The sequence below is a fragment of the Rhyacophila brunnea genome, unplaced genomic scaffold (assembly GCF_057557595.1).
Source record: "Rhyacophila brunnea isolate RB1 unplaced genomic scaffold, BYU_Rbru_1.0 scaffold_7, whole genome shotgun sequence".
Classification (NCBI taxonomy): Eukaryota; Metazoa; Arthropoda; class Insecta; order Trichoptera; family Rhyacophilidae; genus Rhyacophila; species Rhyacophila brunnea.
The window spans coordinates 10,235,749-10,258,582 of NW_028233339.1; the positions used below are offsets into that span (position 1 = coordinate 10,235,749).

General features: G+C 33.1%; 1 protein-coding gene across 3 annotated transcripts in view; it reads right to left on the reverse strand.

The window, feature by feature from the left end:
- EcR (Ecdysone receptor) overlaps positions 1-22,834 on the reverse strand; it is an 830,271-nt gene that overhangs the window by 757,518 nt on the left and 49,919 nt on the right. The window lies entirely within an intron of this gene.

Sequence of the window (22,834 nt, forward strand, 5' to 3'; positions counted from 1 at the left end):
ACCTACATTTTTACGAGGTTTTACGACGATATAGTGCATTTAAAGACCTAGAATTATTTTCAATGTAATAATCATCAAGTTTTTTTAAAATACGTAAACAGCTTCCTGGATTTAGACTTCCACACAAATATGGCGGGTGTCTGAACCGAAACGGGTATGGGCATTCCAGGTGCGCTTATATGATTCGAAAATTGGGCTTGAAAGAGCCTAACCTAACCTAACCGTGTGTAGTAAGATGATGTATGCTTTTCCCCCGAAGGAGTTTCAGCCATATACCAAGGCAAAACCGGAATCTATTTTATGGATTGATGCCTTACTGGTTTCACTTTGACCTTTTATATTACTAGTTCTGTGATTTTGTTTTCTAATGAATTTTTCATTTTGAACAAAACGTATGACTTTTTTTACTAAATTGGTGCTTGCTTAAAATTACATCAAATAAGCATCTCTATATTTTTGCTTGTTTAAATTTATTTATATTATATATTAATTGTGGGTTTTACTGGCAATTCTTAGAGCTGCGAAAGTAACTAGTTTCAGCCAATTTCCTTTCGTACAAATTATATATAGGAGTAGCTGTTATGTATTTCATTGTTTTAGTTGTACATGATCTTGTAAAAAAAAAAATTACCTTATGAAGTTTACTACCGATGTTATGGACGTAATACGAGAAATATTCACCTGTAACAAAAGAAAAATAAATGAATTAATACAGAGAATTAACAAATTAACATATCGTGATGGGTATGGATATTTATTGTAAAAATATACATTCAATTATCATGAACAATGATATGTCTTGGGCACCAGGTTCAATTCATCTATTAAGAGTGTTTGCTCAGTGTTTTGTGGTGGTATAATAATTGTAACATTCATTACCATCATCATCAATCACTACAACTCAATGTGGGTCTTGACCGTCTGCAGGAAATATTTCCACTTCCCTCTGTCTGTCGCAAGCGCACCCCACAATGTATTCTTCTTCTTCTTCTTTGACCATGTCCGATCGAATAAGATCATATGGGCTTCCAACAGAGTGGAGGTTTGTATTCACAGATTTAGTTTTTACGATAAATGGATGTCAGCCATTTGCTCAACCTATTAGGTCCATACTCTGACTCATACACAAATTGAAAAACAATATGACGTGATCTTGCCAGACCCAGGATTCGAACCTAGTACCCACGATGCTATAGGCCGATGCACCGCGCAGCCATCGTGGGTGCTTTATCTTTATCTACACAATCCAACCACCGTAGTCTAGGTCTTACGCCTCCATTCTGGTATATTTAAAAGGAACCCCTTTGATGGGTTTTCAATCTTTGAGACAGCCTAACCAACGGAGACGAACCACTTTCACGTAGGTACGAGACAACGGAGAATCATAGTACAAATCAGTAATATTAATAATTACAATTGAGTTTTATATTGTTGATATTTATTGAATTATTCTGAAATGTGACTAGAAACGACTGGCAAAACAAACAATAGTTCGCACATATTATTTCAAACATAAATTACTTCATGAATATCACTGAAATAATAATCGTTAAGCATTACATGACATACGGGCGCGGTAATATCTTAATAAACAGGCAACGGCGCAATGTGGAACTGGTAACATAACATTCCGCCCAGGCCGCAAATAAATAAAATATTCCAAGCCTTTCACACATTTTTCTGGTGAAAATATTGTCATACTAAATATCATACTAAAGGCATGTCATGTCAACTACAGTGTTGCTATTTTAGGGATTTTCTTGCTAGATATAGCAATTTTGTAAAATATGCAACTAGCTTGAAAAATACGCATACCTATATGACGTGTGGTAACCTCAATGCTCTGGGGCCCGATTTCCTAACTATCATCTCGTGTGGCACCAGACGATAGTTAGGAAATCGAGCTGCTGGTGCCTTATGTTGTAACTTGTGACATGAAGTCATCCGAGGACATGACGTAATTGTGACGTAATCTCAATACACGCATAGAGGTGAGCCGCCCAATGTTCACGGCTCACCATAGATAAACACCTATTTGTGTATGGGGACAATGAATAACGCCAGTATGAGTAGCGTTAATTTCTCGAATACTATTGACTCACTCCGGTAGTACGTCAAAATGATGTCATATGACGTCATGTCGACCGGGCGACTTCAACTCGCAAGTTACAACATAAGGCCCCTGGGAGGCCGTCATCGACAAGCTGCACATACAAATTACGCGAGTTATCTCGACCGATTTTAAACTTAAATTCCTAGCCACTGTCGACTGATTTGCATAATCTAAAAAAATGTACACAAAATAACATCTGTTCGAATAATTATGAAATACTAAGCTACAAATTATCGGTATTACAGCGATTTTAGTAAGAGCTTCGCTTTACATTCAACGTGTGTCGTCAAGATACTGCCATAGTAATAGCGTTTATCGGTACAGAAAATAGATTTAAATTGTCAATGCCAGAAGAAATTACATCATATTTGCTTGAAAATTAACAAGCTAACCTTTTCGTACCTCACAGGTATATTAACAATCAAATAAAATGTATCTAATATACGTTATTTTTAGATTACAAAATGTTATTAATTAAAAAAAATAATATTTAAAAAATACACATTTACCACATAACAAATTATTAATCCAAGACGTTCACAACAAGAATATATAATACAAGTACATGTAAATTAAATTAGTAGAGAGAAAAAACCAAAAAATAATTTTATAGTAAAAAAAAAACAAAATACTTAGCACATCACTAAAAATGTCTACATCTCTATGGAGTGCATTGACCAGCAGCACAGCCCTCGCTATTGGTTGGCCCTAACCTATTGGCCCTAACCTAACCGATTTTTTTTTTATTTTTTTTTAAACGGTACATGTTCAAACACGCGCGTCAATATCATTTTACTCCCTACTTCAATTATAGTTTGTCAATTTATGGCTACGGCCGTATGTTGTAGTTTAACCACTGGGGAATGACAAAAGAAATGGCGTATTTAAAAAAAACACTACCTTATTCTTAGGTCAATAATTATTATAAAGCAATCATTATTCATAAGATGTTTATCACACTTGAATGGTCAAAGACATAGCTTATAATAAGTATCTTTAGAATCATCTTCAAATGTGTTAATCTTGCCGATTTTTTTAATAATAAAATGCCTAATTCTTGTCAAATTTGGGATCACAGAGATTATCAACATAATTTTTTATCGTGAATATTTTACAAAAATTATCTCGTAATAAATTATACTAATGGTTTTATAAATGCGTTTAAAAATTAATAAATGTAAAAAATCTTAACACCACTGCACAGGTATGTACCGAAATATGACTATATTCTAAAACATTAGAGCGAGAGGTTTAAAAGAATACTATTTTATGTAACAAAAATACTTTATGCAGTCATCACATGTTTAAAATAACTATAAAGGATAATAAGGCTTCAAAATTATATAAATAGATTATCTACAACGTTTAAGGAGTGTCCAGGATCATGGTTTGAAAATACGATAAAAACTCAATTTTGACCTACGACGAGCACGTGGGCCGTTAAAGAGCAGAAGTGATACACGAGCTTTGAGAGAATGAAAGGCGACCATGCCTAGAAGAAAACTAGTCGGAAAATACTCGTTTGAGAAAGTAACAAAAAGAAAATATGTATATAAGTACATGATAATAAATAAATATATACTTACATTAATAATTTATTCTTACTTGCATCACTGTATCGTATAAACAATGTACATAATAATTAATTATTACTTAATAAGTCTTTCAGTGCTAGAGACGCGCTAGGCGCGTAACCATTGTTGGCCACTAGATATAGTTAGTACGATATTTAAATGTAGTTATTAATTAGTGATTATCTGGTCAGCAGTGAATGTCTTAATTAAATAGACGTTTCTAGACATTTTAAATGTTCGTTCTATAAAGCAATTATTTTTATTTACTCTATCCGGCATATTCTTCACAGATACATTGCAACCACCAGCAACCACCAACATCCACCATGAACTGCTAAAATAGGTTTCGATTTTCGCTGCTGGGTATCAAATTTAGATTTTTTTAAATTAATACGTGATAAATCGGTCAAGTGAATGGGTAATATTCAATTCTCAAAGAGTGTGTAGTCACACTCACACGTATGATGTCCATTCGACCATGTTTAGGAAAAAGGGCCTAACCTTCATAGAACAAATTTTACAGGAGGGGCAAAAACGTTTTTTGAATGATTTTAGTTTATTATTTTTTTTTAAATAGGCACAGTCATTGGGTACATGATGATTGATGATTTGGTGTAATATATTTTAGATCTAGTAATAATTAAAGAAGTTATTACAGAAAAATCATTAAAATTGAGGGAAAATGCTTTTTCAAATGCTTTTTCTCTTAAATTAAAACTAAATAATCTCAGTTAAAACGTGAATTTAGATAATAATTTGGCATTTGCGGCTTACTTCCTTTTTACAGAACGTGTATTTAGTTGTATACATTGTTAATATCTAATAGAAGCACTTTTAGAAAAATCGAGGGTTACGCCCTTTTTTCTAAATAAAATCGAGAATTATACTTAGCTTTCGGAGCGGAAATGGTGATTTACTTTACTAATAAAGTAGGTATAATAAAATCATGCTATTTTGATTATATCTTTCTTGTGCGGTCATGCTCTCTTAGCGTAAAATTAATCTATTGTTTACCTATTAGTACACCGGTGACAATATATGGACTACTCTACGTTTAAAATACCATTACAGAACAACAAACGATATTTAACGTGCAATGCACAACAAGTAGATGTCCATTGTGTGAATATCATCAGTAAGTGCAGTGATGTCCCGTGGAGGTAGCCGGGTCATGCGTCGCATAGAGGCGGCACATTATAAAGGGCGACGAACGAAGGAACGAATACAGATATCATAAGCTTTGATAGCAGTGGAGGTTCTCCATGAAGCAGACAATGTTGTCGCTTTATTAGAAATAATCGACATCTTAAAGTTTAAAGAATAATCAAAACATAAAAATCCTGACAACAAAACTAGTATTGTAATACATATTACAAAGGCGGTTTATCGCGCATGCAAAATGTTCACAAGGTGCTTCCAAACTTGTCAGATTTTCACGGTGCCTAATAACGCCGGTGCTATTTGAGAGTAGGTTGTGAGGAAATGGAAAAAAAATATGTAAATATGAACCGAACGAATTTGCACATAATTTTAAACTAAAAATAAAAATAAACTTAATTCTGAGTCTGCTTATGGACGGCGCTTTGTCTAGGGACGTCACTGAGTACCTATTAATGTTTAGAAAATCATCAATATTCAGCACTACAGATTGCGTTCCAGTACAGATTTTCCAATCCTAGAATTTCAGATTTATTTTTTAAGTTAGAGTTAATAGTATTCAGTGTCAGTGTTTATTTGCATTTTGGTGAGTGTACACAGTGCCTGAAGATGCAAAAAACAACTCAAATGGAATAGTACAAAACTTAAATCCAATGGAATTTAAATTCAAATTTCATTACCTTCGGTCGATAGTAGGTACCTATTAATATTATTTTTTTATTGTTGAATTATTTCAAACATTATAATATGACAGATTACCCAAAAAAAAATCTATTTCTTGTTGGTTATAATTTTTAGTTAGTAAAAAAACATCCATATAAAATATTACAAGTTATCAACGCAATACATTTGTATTAATTACGGTAGTTTTTTATCTTTATTTTGCAATCCCCTCTAAACAGTCCAAATCTTTCACGCGTACGTAGGGTATATCAAGATTTACATTCAATGAATATTTTTTCGTCCTTACGTCCTCCGAACGTGCCATTTTCTAAAACAAAATAAATTAATATCTATACTTCTTACCAATAATAAAATTGAAGTCTGTGATTTTGAAATATTTCCTGTTTGATCAGCGTTTTGACCAGAGGCGAGGTGCCTTGACGCAAATAACGCAATAGATTCGATCTAAGATTAAATTTATAAGGGGCATTGAAATAGTGCAAAACAATCATGCATTTATAAAATTAAAGCAACATTTTAAAAACATGCATATTTCTCAAAAATTGTGTACTTATCTATAGATATAATTATTACCCAAAGTTAACAGAATTTTTTTCAAAGCATAAAAAAGCATTTCGAATTTTCGGGATCAACAAAATATGAAGTGAGATCTCAGGATCGCAAACCCATTGATAATTTAGATATATCACATTTACCTTTTATTGTCGCGTGTTAATCACGTTTATTGTTTTATTTGTGGAACATGCAGATTTGTTGAAATATTTAATTACTCATTCCACTATTTCACATAGTATAACTATATAAAGTGAACCAAATAATACCCTCGACGGAAGTTTCTTGCAAAATTAAAGAATTAATACGCAGGTTAATATTCATAGTGCATGGTTTACTGTAATTACGCGCAGGTGTATTCACTATGTCTCAAGTTATAAAATGAAAAGTATTGTAACGACATAAATTTAATTAAAATTAAATCTACACAACATGTAAACAGTTCTTTACTTGTTTAATGCAAAACTGACAACATAAAAAAATTATTCTGAAATCTTACATGTAAACATACGCGAACCGCAAAAATCAACTGTTCGCATTGCAAACATCTAAAAACTAAAACAAAATATGAATATTTTGAATGATGTAGGTTTATTAAGTAGATATATTTTCGTGAATATAAGTATATATTTATTAATTTTCGTTTATTTTAGTATATAGGTTTTTGAAAAGCCAGGTGAAACAAAATATCAAAATTTTGCGTTGAAATAATGAAGAAATAAAAGCGGTAATCGGATGTATGCTTTAAATTAGTGTAAGGAAATATTACTAAACTATTTACTCACGATGCCCAAGCGGCTTAAGCGTCGGCCTATAACATCAATGGTCCCAGGTTCAAATCCTGGGTTTGGCAAGTACACATATTGTTTTTCAATTTGTGTATGCGTCAGAGAATGGACAGAGTAGGTTGAGCAAGTGGCTGACATCCATTTCTCGTAAAAATAAAATCTGTTAATACAAAGTCCACTCTGTGGAGGCCCATATGATCTTAATTAGTAAGGATCGGACATGGTCAAAAAAAATACTATACTGATTTATTTTTTGATTTATTTCGAACACACCGAGAGCACTTACAATGACCAACAATTAAAAATGTACTACACGAGACGACTGTCATATCTTTTTTCAGATTTTCACGCGTGTGGTTGTATAATGTAAAATATAAATAATAATAATAAAATAACAAAAAATCTATATTCTTACACTCGAAAAAGAAAAAATATCGATGCATCTTTAACCCAACATGAAATTAATGATAATATACAACTACACTAAGCTTGAATTTAATCGACGACAAATCAAGCTTTAAGAAATCCTATACGTACATTTTTACAGTCGTATTTTTTTTTGCGGCACTGGGTGATTGATTATGAATCATTACAATTTATTGTGAATTTGTGGGTAAATAACGAATTGTTAAAAACTGTTTTATAATGTTTTTTCACAAAGAAAACCTAACACTTGTGCAAGTTTCTTGTATGTCGATATATTTTTTAAATGAGATCAGCTGTAAATGCCAACAGGTCATGATATCATATAGTTACATAAATGAAGATTTCGATTCAACGCGCCGTTTCAATGAAAACTTACCAACACTTGACAGATTAGAGATTCGATTACATTATGGAGATGATTTCGAATACACTACATTACACTCCCTGAGGTAGACATCTGAGATGTATTTCGCGTATCAATATATTAGATCCGTTATTGATCGGAAACACCATATGCGACAGGCTCTACAGAGGTTCTACATGTTACAGGGAAGTGCAAAATAATTAATGTTATTTAAAAAAAAAACTTGAATAATCTGATTAAAAAAAACATGCGATTTTGATCGGTTTGCCTTAAAAAGTTACGTTATAATATATTTATAATGTTACTGGGTAAAAAAAAAAAAGTTAAATAATAAAGAATAGTTAAGGCCATGCATTAGTTGAGGCACGGTCTAAAAAGATCGTTGCTAGGCGATGCGCGGATTGCGGGTCGCGGGTGCAAATGACGCCTGTCAAACGAAATATTATTTGTCATATAAATCTAATATACGTCCATTTTATGTTCTGTTTATTGTTCTATTAGTAACAATAATAATATATTCATTGACATGTTTTCTTTTTAAAGTAAATGGGTAACGTTTTTAGTCATCTTTACACGATTTTACAATTAATTGACCCGTCGCCATCACGCAGCAAAGTGACGTGTTTCTGGCTCGACATTCTCTCACTGAATGGCGGCGAGTCCAAAATTTCGTCGCGCGTACAGTTGAAAATTATTTGGCGTTTCACTGATGCGTCACCTTAAGCACCAACATAAAACTTTTATAATTGCTAACCTTTTTTAAATACCATATTTAATTCTTAACTAATTGTTACCTGCCGATTGTATAGCCTATATTATACATTACACATTTATTTTACAAATAATATGCAAACATAGAAAACCTTAATATCGGATCTGAATGATGAATTTAAAATTGTGTCAGTTTTTACAAGATGTGCGATTAATTGTCTGATACGTATTCACTTAGAATTTGAAGAAGAATTGTTAAAAATAATCGCAATTCATTTTTAATTAAACTGTTGTTTTTAGCATTAATTTTATTATTTTATGACAGCTTGCAACAAGGCCCTTGTATCGAATATAATATGTAGACGGTGGTAAGTACTTGGGTCATTCTATGAGTAGGTACTATTGGACTGCACTGGTGCAGAGTGAAGGTGAAGGATGATTAAGCGATTTGAGGGAAAGTTGAGACGGAGGGTGGAGGGGACTCTAGAAGGAGCGGTAGACCTCTCTCGGGAGCCCCTTTAATTGACAGCGCTACAAACATGTTTTTGACAAAGGTCTGTGGCGCTAACCTAACCTCAACAAGAAGATTTATGTAGTCTCTAATAATAACCGATAATCACTCAGTTTAACATAACATGTATAACCAAAATCATTATGTCCACTACTAGTATGCCTCACCCTAACAAGCCATCTATCAATTGAGTTAGGTACAGAAAACTATGAATGAAAATGACTATGGCGTTCGCTTGCCCACAAACTTCTTGCACCTTGAACATGAATGAATACGTAAGGGAGTGCAATAACAGCTTTTAATGTATTATTATAAGGTTAAACGGAAATTATTCTAATTGTGTATAGATCAGTGGCTGGCCATTCGGACATTTGACAGATGCGGTGCACGCCTTAAAATTCTATAATGAAAAGGCAATTTCTCATGTTTCTCATTTTAAATTTACGTAACTATGAAACGAAACCGCTTCAAAACTCCGCAATCACGCACAATTTTCACTATTGTTAGTTATATTATCTATGGCTACTGGGCACTACGAAGAATTATAATCGACTCATGTTGATCAAACTCTGATGCTAGATGCAAAATGTGAGATACATTTTAGGCGTATGCACACTAATGTGGAATCCAATTAGCGCACTCGTTTTCAGGTGACAGTTATGTATGCGGACGCATGCAATTAAAATTTCGAATTTCTACAGTCAATTTGTTTTGATTCCCGCTATCGTTATTAATTTTTTTATCGTTAGTATTCTGAGCCAGATCATAATATCATCTGGCCGTGATGACCATGTTTAGGAAAAAGGGCGTAACCCATACAGAACAAATTTTACAGGAGACAAAAACGTTTTTTGAATGATTTTGGTTTAATATTAATAAAAAAAATAGGCATAGACATTGAGTGCATGATGATTGATGATTTGGTGTAATATCTTTTCGATCTACTAATAATTAAAGAAGTTATTACAGAAAATCATTAAAATTGAGGGTAAATGCTTTTTTCCTTAAATTAAAACTTCATTAAAGCTCAATTAAAACCTGAATTTAGATAATAAATCGGCGTTTGCGGCTTACTTCCTTTTTATAGAACGTATATTTAGTTGTATACAATATTAATATCTAATAATAGCACTTTTCGAAAAATCGAGGGTTACGCCCTTTTTCCTAAACAGAGTCGATATTAATATGTTATTTGTCACAACCCTCAATAATATTATGGATAAACAGAAAGCAATGAAAGTGAATTTAATCATGATATCAATTGTCACAATTATCGTTAAAATAAAATTGCAAGTGTTTAATTGAATTGTTAATGAAAATATTTAATCACACAATTGAAGATCAATAGGATTCTGATCCCGTAATAAACGCAAAAACACTTCGTCCTGTCTAAAAGATTTAAAATTTAATTTCAATCCGAATACATTTTCATCCATATAAAATATACATTATGTTATATTACTTCGATATTTTATTCGAAATTTTGCAAAAACATATTGGTTGGTTGGTAAAACATAAAACACAAAAAAATATGGTTCAGGTGAAATTATATGTATATCGCCAGAATGTCGTTAAAAATCCATACATCTTATGAAAACCCTTAGTTGAAAATGATTTATAAGATATCTTAGTGGAAATTGAATTTCAAAAACTATATAGATATGGTCAGGTTTCTCCTCTCACAGCATGCCTTGCTCCAAAGGACACCACACGCCACTGATATAATATAATATACATCTGTACCTCAGTCACAGTGTGCCGTATGTACGATGTAGTAGTGCGATACTAGTACTTACAGTCTTTGAATCCAAAGTAAGCTACATAATAATATATTTCAGAGCCAATTTACCTTACTTATACAGAAACCTGCAATTCCTATAACCATAAAGCCAAAAAACATAGACATGAAACGGCAGGAAAATCTTGAATTGTGTTTACTCGAAAGTGTTTCTTTCGAATTTACGATACGCTGACTATCGGGTACAGTATTTAATAAAATATATAATATATTTCTTCAAAACTAGTGTTTATGTTAACACTTGGTTTCAATTAAACACAATTTATATGTATTTATACGCAAAGTTGTATCCCGACTTAACGGTACACTTCAGCTGAGGCACGGTCTAAAACGATCGTGACTACGCGACGCGAAGATTGTGCTAACGACGCGTGCATAACAAAACATAATTTGTCATAAAAATTCAACATGCGTCCATTTAATGCAATGTTTATTGTTCTATTACTAATAATAATAATAATATATTCATTCATTGACATGTTTTCTTTTTCAAGTAAGTAATGTTTTTTAGTCATCTTTACACGATTTAAGAATTAATTCCTCCGACGCCATCACAAACAAATTGACGTGTTCACAGCTCGACTTTCGCTCTCCGATTGGCAGCCAGTCCGAAATTTCGTCGCAACTATAGTTGAAAATTATTTGCCGTTTCACTGAAGTATGCTTTTAAGCGAATTCGACTTTCGCGATTTTCATCGGACCCACCTATCGGGTAACTTCAGAGTAATACTGCATCTACTGTAAATTCGTATTTATGGATTATGTACGGAGTCGAATTTGAGACTCTGGTACTGATATTAAAACGAAGGAATGAAGAGGTCACGAAGGCCAAAACGAAATGATTAACCGACTAAATAAACGAGAAGCTTACCATCGCCTATCAGGAGTGGATTTTATTATTTATGGCGAAACATCGACCGAGTAGGAAGGTACTATCGCCCTGATTCGACGGTACCACTGATAACAACGAAGAATAAGCAACTATATACATAATATAATAAAGTGTTCAACAAGCAATTATATAATAATATATTTATTACGATACAAAAATAAATATGAAGCGTCTAGTTTCAAATCCCCCTAAAACGGTTTTTAAAATTTTTTGAGTTAGATATGTGTGTATTTAGATGGATATTTTTGTTACCTAAATACACCCTCCTCCACTAGCCGTGTCTGTACAGTGGTGGATTATACACGGCCGCCTTCCACAGCGCTGTATTGCGACATAATGAATATTTAATTCCACACATTTCGTCCCGAACGGAGCCGCACGGGACCGATTATTTGCAACCATGCACCTCGGTGCATAAGACCATGGCCCTCACATCCTGAAACGGGCCCCCTACCTATCACGAAGGTTAAAGGCAGTCTGACGCTCTAAAGTGGCGTTTTCTAAATGGTGTTCGAGGTCAATAAAAATTCAGTGTATTTTTAGCCATTTTTAAGACATCTAATTATGGAGTTGTCGAGTATCAACACACAATAACCAAAAATTGCATCGCACGACGATAGTTATATTTTAAAATGGTAATAACCCCGAAGTAAAATAGCACCGCAGGCGAATTTTTTTACTATTAGGGCATATTTAAGATGTGTGTTTATCTCAATTATGTGGTCGACCCGCCACGCCGGGCCCCTAGGCTAGAGCCCTGTCAGCCCTCCCCCCCCTTATGTGGGCCATGCTTAAGACTGACTAGAAAGAAAGTGAGGTATAGCTCTATATGATGGCCAAAGATTGAACTTTAAAAAACGCCAAAACCGTCAATACGTATGATCAAAAATTAGGGTAAATTTCAAAACCCGCTAAAATGGTTTGGTGTGCTTTTCAAATACCCTTAAAATGGATAAGCCAAAATACTCTTTAGAATGTACGAATTAAAATAAATAATAAATACATAAAGTTCACAGATTTAATAGATATGAGTTTTTCTCATTTTACTCAAAACTACCTAAAATCATTTTCGGGGATTTTGAAACTAGGCGCTTCATATATTAATTAGGATACACGAAAAAAAAGGATTTAAATTTAAGTAAAAATAGTAACGCCAATCCCCAATTAACTATTATATTAATACAGTTAAAATGATAATAATAATTGATTTAGCTTGAGTCGATAATCGTTCTGTTAAAAAATTTAATTATACAGTAATTTACTAAACAGATTCCTAAGTAAATTAAGTACGCAATAATAATTTTCACTGAAGAACGGTTATACCACAATGCTTATTTAGGAAGTGAAAGCGATCCATAAAATTTAGTAAAAACAATTGGAAAAAATGTAAGTAATTATAAAAAATACTCTAAAAGACGATGTTGTAATATGAACATGGATAGAATGAGGAAATATCAAATATTCCGCCATTTACAAAAAAATGTCACAAGTTTGTTCCAATTACGATGATGGGAACAAATTCGGCAACTCATCAATCATCTTAAGCGCCTTCGTCGTGAAGTTTGAAACTTTCCTTTTTGTTGTATTCCTGTTTGTCGATACTTGTTTAAGTCGCTACTACCTTGATTATTTTTTGCTCTCCTGTTACGACATAAAACTAGATTGCCGCCCAAATTCCATCCGTAGGGCCAGTCAACCGGATCATTCGATAGTTTGAAGTCCTTGGAAGTACGTCAATTGAATTCCGGAGAGAAAAGACTGACATTTTTGTTTTGATATTGTCATGCAAAGAAAATAAAACAACAACTCATAATGAACAAAGAAATTTTACGGACAAAGTTTTATCACAAATGAGAAAACCTATAAACACTTACTATACATTACAGATAATAAGGAACAAAAAAATAATAGGTATACACCTTATGGGTGTGGTTGTAAGAAGGTACGATTCTCGAATGTGTATAAATATGGAATAAGGGGGGACATGACATGCTCGTCGAAGGTCAGATTGAGTTTTTATTGTATTTTCAAACCATGATCCTGGACACTCCTTAAACGTTGTAGATAATCTATTTATATAATTTTGAAGCCTTATTATCCTTTATAGTTATTTTAAACATTTGATGACTGCATAAAGTATTTTTGTTACATAAAATAGTATTCTTTTAAACCTCTCGCTCTAATGTTTTAGAATATAGTCATATTTCGGTACATAACTGTGCAGTGGTGTTAAGATTTTTTACGTTTATTAATTTTTAAACGCATTTATGAAACCATTAGTATAATTTATTACGAGATAATTTTTGTAAAATATTCACGATAAAAAATTATATTGATAATCTCTGTGATCCCAAATTTGACAAGAATTGGGCATTTTATTATTCAAAAAATCGGCAAGATTAACACATTTGAAGATGATTCTAAAGATACTTATTATAAGCTATGTCTTTGACCATTCAAGTGTGATAAACATCTTATGAATAATGCTTGCTTTATAATAATTATTGACCTAAGAATAAGGTAGTGTTTTTTTGAAATACGCCATTTCTTTTGTCATTCCCTAGTGGTTAAGCTACAACATACGGCCGTAGCCATAAATTGACAAACTGATTATAAGAATAAACTGAGAGACTGGAGTGGAGTGCAATGACGGATGTACTATGTCGAGTGAAGGACTCGTGACGGACTCAATGAGTTGAGTGAGGATTCATATGCCATTTTATTTATACTAATGCAGTTCATATATTCCAAGAGATATTGTTTAATTACCACTCATAACAGACCCTATTGATCTAGTTATGATCGAGGAAACGCTGATAATTATTATTGCTCTATTGTTTTTTTTAAACAACAAAATCTACGTATTAAAGTGTGTCAGTCATTTAATGCTGAGTTATATGATAGCTACAGTTATAAACCAAAACTGCCGTCAAAGTATATGTTAGGTATATGTAGATTGGCTTTCGCATTTATATCGTACTCCACAGTTCTGTAGTAGGTACAAATTAACAACCGCATTACTTACTTACATAGAAGAGTTTTTTAAAGGTACTTATCTATTATTATTAATTACAATAAGAGAGGTAACCACAACACGTCATGGATGGATATAAATTGTGCAAAACAAAGTTTAAATTTAGGAGAAGCTGTCTGTTGACAAACATATTTTTCGCACATCGAAAAAGGACGGACTGTATCCTCTGAGGGTCTCGAGGAACGGGTAAAGCCAGCTGAGCGTCGTTCAAAAAAAGTTACACAAAATGACAAAAAAAAATGCAGGTTATCATCAAAGGCTGATTTTCCTATTTTATTTAGCACACTAAATAGCCCGTAAAAAGGTCAATAACTTTGTTTAAACCATTACCTTTTGTAAGGCATAAAAAATATAAGCGCCGAAATACTCCAGATATCAAGAGCGAGATAATCTGAAATCCGCCAAAATTCGCTTCAATTTGAAAAGCATAATTTTTGACTTAGCGAAGGCAACAAGTGTTCGTGATTTGATCACAGGTATGGATAACGGTGTCAAGAAACTCAATGTCGGTCACGATTATTATCAACAAACCAGTTAAATATTTTGCATTTCTATATCAAAATATGCGTAGGTATTGTCTTTCCGCATTGACTTTCGAACGAATTGCGCGCAAGTAATAAGCTTTTGCTAATGTGCCACGGTGACAAACCACAAACAACAAACCGAAAGAATGGATTAGGAAACTGAAAAAAAATATATTAAAAAAAATCGTTTTAATCGTTACATTAACGCATTACACCAATATTAAGATACTTCGTTATCGTCGCAGGTGATAGTTATTTCCTTTTTACAGCATTTTTCTTAGGTCGTATTCTTATTTGTCCGGTGGTTGTTTGTCCAGTACAAATCTTGCAATCGATTTTTAACTAACTTCCCGACTAGCTAGACATTTGAAACTTTTAGAATATATCAGAACACGATGCCAATGCATTTTTTAATACTTTTAGCAATCTTTAAATAGAATTGAATTCATTTTTAGTTCATACTGTTTTGTATGAAAAGTTATTTCGATAGCATTATTGGTTGCTAGGGGGTCCTAGCAACTAAATTATTAAGTAGTAATATGTAATTTTTATTAAATAGTAATACGTGCGTTACTATGGAAATCGATATGAAATGACATTTCATTATTTAGTATTATTATCAAGTACATTTTTTTTGATCGTTTAAGCTAGTCAAGTCAAGTTTATATGATTCAACAGAAAATTTAAAAACGTTGTATATAAAAAGTTCTTTTTATTTTGTAAAATTATTATAGTGATTGATTTTCAAAACAATGATTTTGTTACGGAACGGTTCAAAGATAACTAAGGTGAGATATAAAGATTAACTAAGGATAAAACGTTATGAGTGTGTGGAACGGCGGAATCATTTTCATATAAACACTTTTTATATTTAAACTGATTTTATTATAAGGTAATTAATATAATATATATGGCAGATTATGTTTTATTTAGGCAATGTCTGATTTGATACAGTGATTGAATGCAGATGATGCGTCCTTCTTTAAGGTTGAATTTAAACTGAATTGAAAAGCTATTTCGATTAAATATAAATAAAACAAAAATTGATATTACGTATGGCATTCTCAGATGACAATATCCGTTAGAAAGAAGTTTGAAACAATGAGCGATAAAGATACATTGTATTCCAGTCGATTACATTGATAACAACAATGGTCGGATAAATCAAATCTTTAACAAATGCATTCTCACCCATTCATTCACCAACTCAAAGTTGTTCTAACGATGGGTTTATACCTAGTCCGAAACATATGTCAAAAATTGAATGACGATCAAATAGCTAGGTACTTCATGAATAGCACCAAAAATATAAAATGTAATATAGGTACTTGATATTTTTTTTAAATAAAAACAATGTGTATGCCTGAAATACATTAATTTTTAGCATACTGATAGATTTTCATGATATGAGACTTTCCATCACGAACGTTTAAAACGATGTTCGCCGGAGGAGCCGATGGAGCCGCCATTACTAAGTAAGTAATCCCAACCGATTAAAATTCAAACACTTGAATACATTATGAACTGGATATAAATAGATGTACAATACGTAAGATAAGGGATTATCATGATGTATACTATTTAGTACCCATGTTCTACAACGTATGTGAAAATTTGACACAGGTAAGTTAAAATTATTACGCCAGGTTCAAAGTGTATTCAAAAATAAATAATAACCACAAATTGATTTAATAAGACAAAAAGCAAACGCCGACACGGCTGCTTCTCAAGGGTTATCAAGGTATAATTCAATAAAGTTTTATATGACTCAATGAGTATTGTTACATGGTGAGTACAATTAATACGTATGGGCACTGATTTATGTTTTTCAGGTATATACGATTTCTAGTGAGGTTAAAATACATATTATATGTGATTTTTTCGAACCTGGGTATATGTGTGATTGTTTCATTACTACGTATTCTATCGTGTCAAAGAGAGAGATGTGGTTAGACTCTTCCCAACCACGCGTTGGCCACCGTGATGGCCGTGTTATTGGTTTTAAAGAAACCATTGATGGTGCAGCTGGTTGCAACGAGCGGACAGTCTCCTCAGCGCTACATTCTCAGTTTAAAGGATCTTCGAAGAATCCCCACTTGATCGAATTGCTTTTAATTCGAGTTCGGAGTAACTAAGCTAACAATGAAATGAGGCTATAAACCGGATGATGGCTTGATTATACGGTTATTAGTCATTAAACACTAATGTTTCAAAAGTGTCCCATTTAAAAGACGAAGGACAGATTTTGCCGAAAAACTAAATGGACGTGTTACAATAATTCAACAAATATTCACTACTACAATACTGTACCACATACCAAACTAGTGTAATGTGGTGTATACTGTATAGCAGTGGCGCACCCAGGAGGGGGCAAGGGGCCTTGGCACACCCCAAAGATGAAAATTATCAGAATGATTTTAAACATTAAAATTGAAAGCCAATACACTATACCCTGGGCTTAGGCAAATAAAACACGGCAAAAAAATGATTTGTAATTCTCCAGCACCGTTTTTAGAAAAACTTCTTAGATTTTAATTTCTAACACAAAAATTTCGAAACACTAATGTCGGGTTTTTTTAGAAACCCAATCCTTAATGGAACTGTCAAAAAATTCTCGGTGTCCACCCGAATTCCGGAGTGGTGTAGGTCATGGCTGGGGAGGGCTGACATGGGCTGGCTTATAAGTTAAATGCACTAATACTTTTTTTGTCCATTTTCAATTAATATTTTGGAACCTCAATATTAAAAAACCAAAAATCGACGATAAATATTCGGCGAAAAGAACGACTACATCCACTTCTAGTTGGTGGTGGTGTAAATCAAAAGATTTTTTTTTCAGTGGAATTCGGCATAAATATTGTAGGTCTCTAGACCAAGCGGATTCCTATCCGCCGATAATATTTGAGTAATGTTTTAGCATACTAGGCGCACATGTCCAGCATGGTTGCTGTTAGTCACTTCCAATCCGCCAGTCGCTGATGACACGCTCAACGGTTACCGCCGTTATGCCTCCAATTTAATAAAAACTAGGAGAAACTGTACAAATTAATATACCACCGTGTATTTTGAAAATATGTAAAAATAATTATATGAAGAAGAAAAAGAGCCTATGGAACTAATTTACATTCTCCTCCTTGGCCCCCCCAATATTAAATCCAGAGTGCGCCATTGCTGTATAGTGTCCGTATTTTAATTAGGTTTTAGTGGTCAAGAAATCGTAACAATCAAGTTTGTATTTTTCAATTTCATAGCAGACGAATTTGATGAGACTATAAATACATAAACCTAAATTACTTAGCAGTGATCATGGCTTGCCTTTCAACCAAATGATTAAAACGCAACTTAATGAGTAGGTATGTACTCATCTAAGTGGAATTATAAAAAAATGTTACATTTTCTCATCATCATTATTCTATCTTAATATATTCATATCGTGGGCGAGTGTCCTAAGAGAGTAATCAATCACCTTATAAAAAAACACGATTTTTGCATTAATGCCTTGTATACCCGTCAGATTTAGCGCCCGGCCGCAAATATTATAATGTCCTGAGACGTATTCGCTAATTTTTTTATTACTACAATATTTAATGTCAATTAAGTTGTTCACACGAAAGAGAAAAAGATAACAATACTTACATTGTTTTTCAATTTATTAACTGAAAAAAATGTCAAAGAAAACATAATCATTAATCAACTGAGGAATATAAATTCTAATAATTGATCTAAGTTTTATACCATTTCATTTGAATCATAATTGAGGTGCTGAGGATTAAACAAATAATATATAATTCAAAATAATTACAAGATAAAAAGAACTTTTTATATACAACGTTTTTAAATTTTCTGTTGAATTATTATTATGCTCAATATGCTCAAACTTGATAAGAAGTAAATAAAAAACAAACAAATATAGAATACTGAAATGCCATTTTTATTTCCATAAAAACGCACGTATATATTAATAATTTTGTTGCTAGGACCCCATTAGCAACCAATAATAGTCTTTTACTTTTTACGGATTTTTTTGAAATAACTTTCCATACAAAACAGAATTAACTGAAAATGAATTCAATTCTGCTTAAAGATGGCTAAAAGTATTAAAAGAATGTATTGGCATCGTGTTCTGATATATTCTAAAAGTTTCAAATGTCTAGCTAGTCGGAAAGTTAGTTAAAAATATATTGCAAGATTTGTACTGGACAAACAACCACCGGACAAACAAGAATACCAGCTAATAAAAACGTTGTAATAAAATAGCTAGGAACAGTTTTCACATTAATATATTCAGTTTCAGTTAGCTACCAATATACCTACATAAAACAAGATTCAAACATCGAACTCCTTCGTATGAAAAGTCTTAAATAATTTCGACGTTTTGACGTGACTTGCCCTTGTTCAAAGACTAAAATAAAAACGTTAATTTCTTTTATGGTGTTAACTGTCAATCCTTGGTGGAATGCATTGTATCAATTAAAATAAAACACAATATGTAGTACTAGTTAGTCGGGACCGGTGTTGTCCGCTTCAAAGGGTCTCTGTCAACTGGTAAAAAGTATACAATATAGATATTTATAGAAATCTAAAAAAGCAATTAATAAACATAAATAAATAGGTACTTAATGTTTTTTTTTTATAAATATATCATTTGAGAACAAGGCCCATTAACTAGGTATATAATATTATAATATAAACAGTGAGTAATGCTGAATTTTAAATATTCGCGTAATATCAACAGTAGTTGGTATACTTGTATTTGTCCAGCACTAGCGTAGGTGTCCTTTGAATTCCATGACGTTTTTATCGTAACAGCTGAGGTTGTTCAATTCTTTTGCGTACCATAGGTTTACCACCGCTGTTAACAACGGCCTATAATATAACATATAATTCCGCTGATGTTTAACGTTTTACTAAGGCATGACATTATATAACGTCTGATTGTGACGAAGTATTTTATGGATGAATAACGATGCTGAATATTTCGCTTGGTGAAATTAGGCAAGAAAATAGTTTTATAGTCGATATTAAGAAAATGCCTTTTGACATTTTCATGAACGAAAACAAAAGGTAAAGGTCGAAAAACAGTGTCGTTCGACGGCAAATTAAAACTACTTCATCAGGAGCTAGCTTCTTACTCTTATAACGACAAAAACATAATTTCATTACGGCAATGTTGTTTTATGTTGTTTATCGTAATTTTTTGATAACGTATAAAAAGGTTAAAATTAAAGTATTATAAGTAATTATGGAAGATACAAGTATGGAGGCATCTGGCTAGTGCCGCTGTGTTATGGGACGACCAGATCATTTTCATATAACATCTTTTATATTTAAACTGATTTTATTATAAGATACTTAATAAAATATATATAGCAAATATTTTAGACAATAACTTGTTAATAACAGTCTGATTTGATACAGTGATTGAATATAGTCGATGCGTCCTTCTCACATTGACTGCTGACTAGATAATTACTTTTTAATTACCGCATTTAAATAGCATGCTAATTATATCGAATGGTCACCTTAATCGTTACGCGCCTAGTCTTTAGCTTCCAATGTATTAAGGTTGAATGTAAACTGAATCGCAAAGCTATTTTGATTAAGTGTAATATAAAACAGACATTGATATTACGTATGGCATTCTCAGACGACAATATTCGTTAGGGCTATATCATTACTCTGAGATAACAACTGTTATATAGATTTCATCCCTCCTCCCTTTACTTAGGGAGAATGACGATTAAAATCTTAACTTTACCTAACCTAGACAGCCTAATCTGAGTAAATCTATATTATACTTCGGGATTTTGTCAAAGTGCGGTTTTAATATGCTGGGATTTTCATTGTCGGGATGTTGATCGGCACCCATAATTAGTATTAGTATCCCCAGCAATTTGTCGGCTTTATAACACTTAATTGCAGGAATCCATATTGTATATTAGAGTAGTAGGAACGTAGTGTGTAATATGTGGCAATTATTTTGCAATAGACTCGATTCACATGACGTATGAATAATTTCATGGATATTTCCAAGAAACAAATGGTGGACGCCACTTATTTCATACAACCCTAACAATCAATTATATAATTTACATAATAGGCAATAAACATAAATCATGTACACTGTATATATGTATATAATAACTAGCTAATATTACCAGGTGACATTATCACCGGTCTCTCTCTATCTCAACGTTTATATAAATTATTAGCAAGTTCAAGTAAGTTACATCATAAAAAAATATTGGAGAAATCCACGACGTCGGTTATTAATTGAAGTAATAGGTATCTACTTTGATTTAATAAAACAAAAACCGATTGCCAAAGTAGCTTGATTTAGAAAAACGCTGATGAGTAGGTATTAAAAAGGCCAATAGTTAAAATTTGTCGCAATTAGTACGTCGCCTTGTAGCATAGGGGTAAATGCAACGGACGGGGCGGGGCGTAAACCCAGGGATGCAGGGTTCGATTCCCTGCCGGGGTGGCTTACTTTTTTCAAAAAAGATTTTTTCTATTGGTTACAATATATTTTCTCAGAAAGTGTTTTTCAAAATTATGTATGTTTACGTGTATGTTATGCCTTACTGTAGCTATTTGTTCTGGTGTCTCAATTATTTGTCTGTGAGCTACTGCATCAGTCTGGCGAAGTCTTTGTAGAGTCCCCTGACTTTGCCCAGCACACCATCGGTGAACTCGTTCATTTGTCCAATCACGACACTAAGCAAATAGTTCTTCATCATCCATAATATTTAGAATTTTGTAGGTCACAACCTAAGGTTATAGTAGGTTACAGTGAGTTACAGCACCATAACTCCATTAAAATGACCTTTAAATATCTAGGATAACGTTAAATTCTATTAATTGTAATGTAATACTTTCTAAAGGTATACTCGATATGATATTACCGCACTATAACCATGTGTCAAACTATTATGAGAGTATGCCATCATTTTCTTTCACCATTTCTCCGTTTTTTTCGACCCTCGACATACCGCTCCTGGCTGCCCATAGTCCATCGCAGGCCGCGAGGCGAAATCCAAACCTTGGTCTGGATTTCTTTTTCCCAACCAAGGGGACAATGTCATGTTATTTTAACACGACACACTAAGCCAAGCGAAGTTTTTACGCTGGCAACACCGAGAAGGAGGAGCGGGCAAGATGGCGGTCGGCGACGGAAGTTTGTTATTGTTTTGTGGGTGACAAGCGAATTTGTGCGGAAATGGACAATCAATAATCAATTAAGACGAAGAGAGGCTGGTGTGCAGGGGGCTTACGTTAGTGACCACGGCGGAGGACGGACGTCATGGGGGACCGTTGGAATGACGGTCCGCCACAAGAAGAAATGGCGTTCGCGTAACTAAATAGGAGAGATTCCATCGACATTAGCCATCGGACAATAGTAAGCTGTATCGTTCCATGTTTTGTCCTATTATTTATTAGTCCTATCGCAAGATTGCCAGGTTTTCTTTGATTCTTGATTGTCCATTTCCGCACAAATTCGCTTGTCACCCACAAAACAATAACAAACTTCCGTCGCCGGCCGCCATCTTGCCCGCTCCTCCTTCTCGGTGTTGCCAGCGTAAAAACTTCGCTTGGCTTAGTGTGTCGTGTTAAAATAACATGACAGATTATAAACGAATCCTCAATACTTTTCAAATTTAAAATTTACGTAGTTATATATTGTTTAATACGTCTTTTTTGTCTC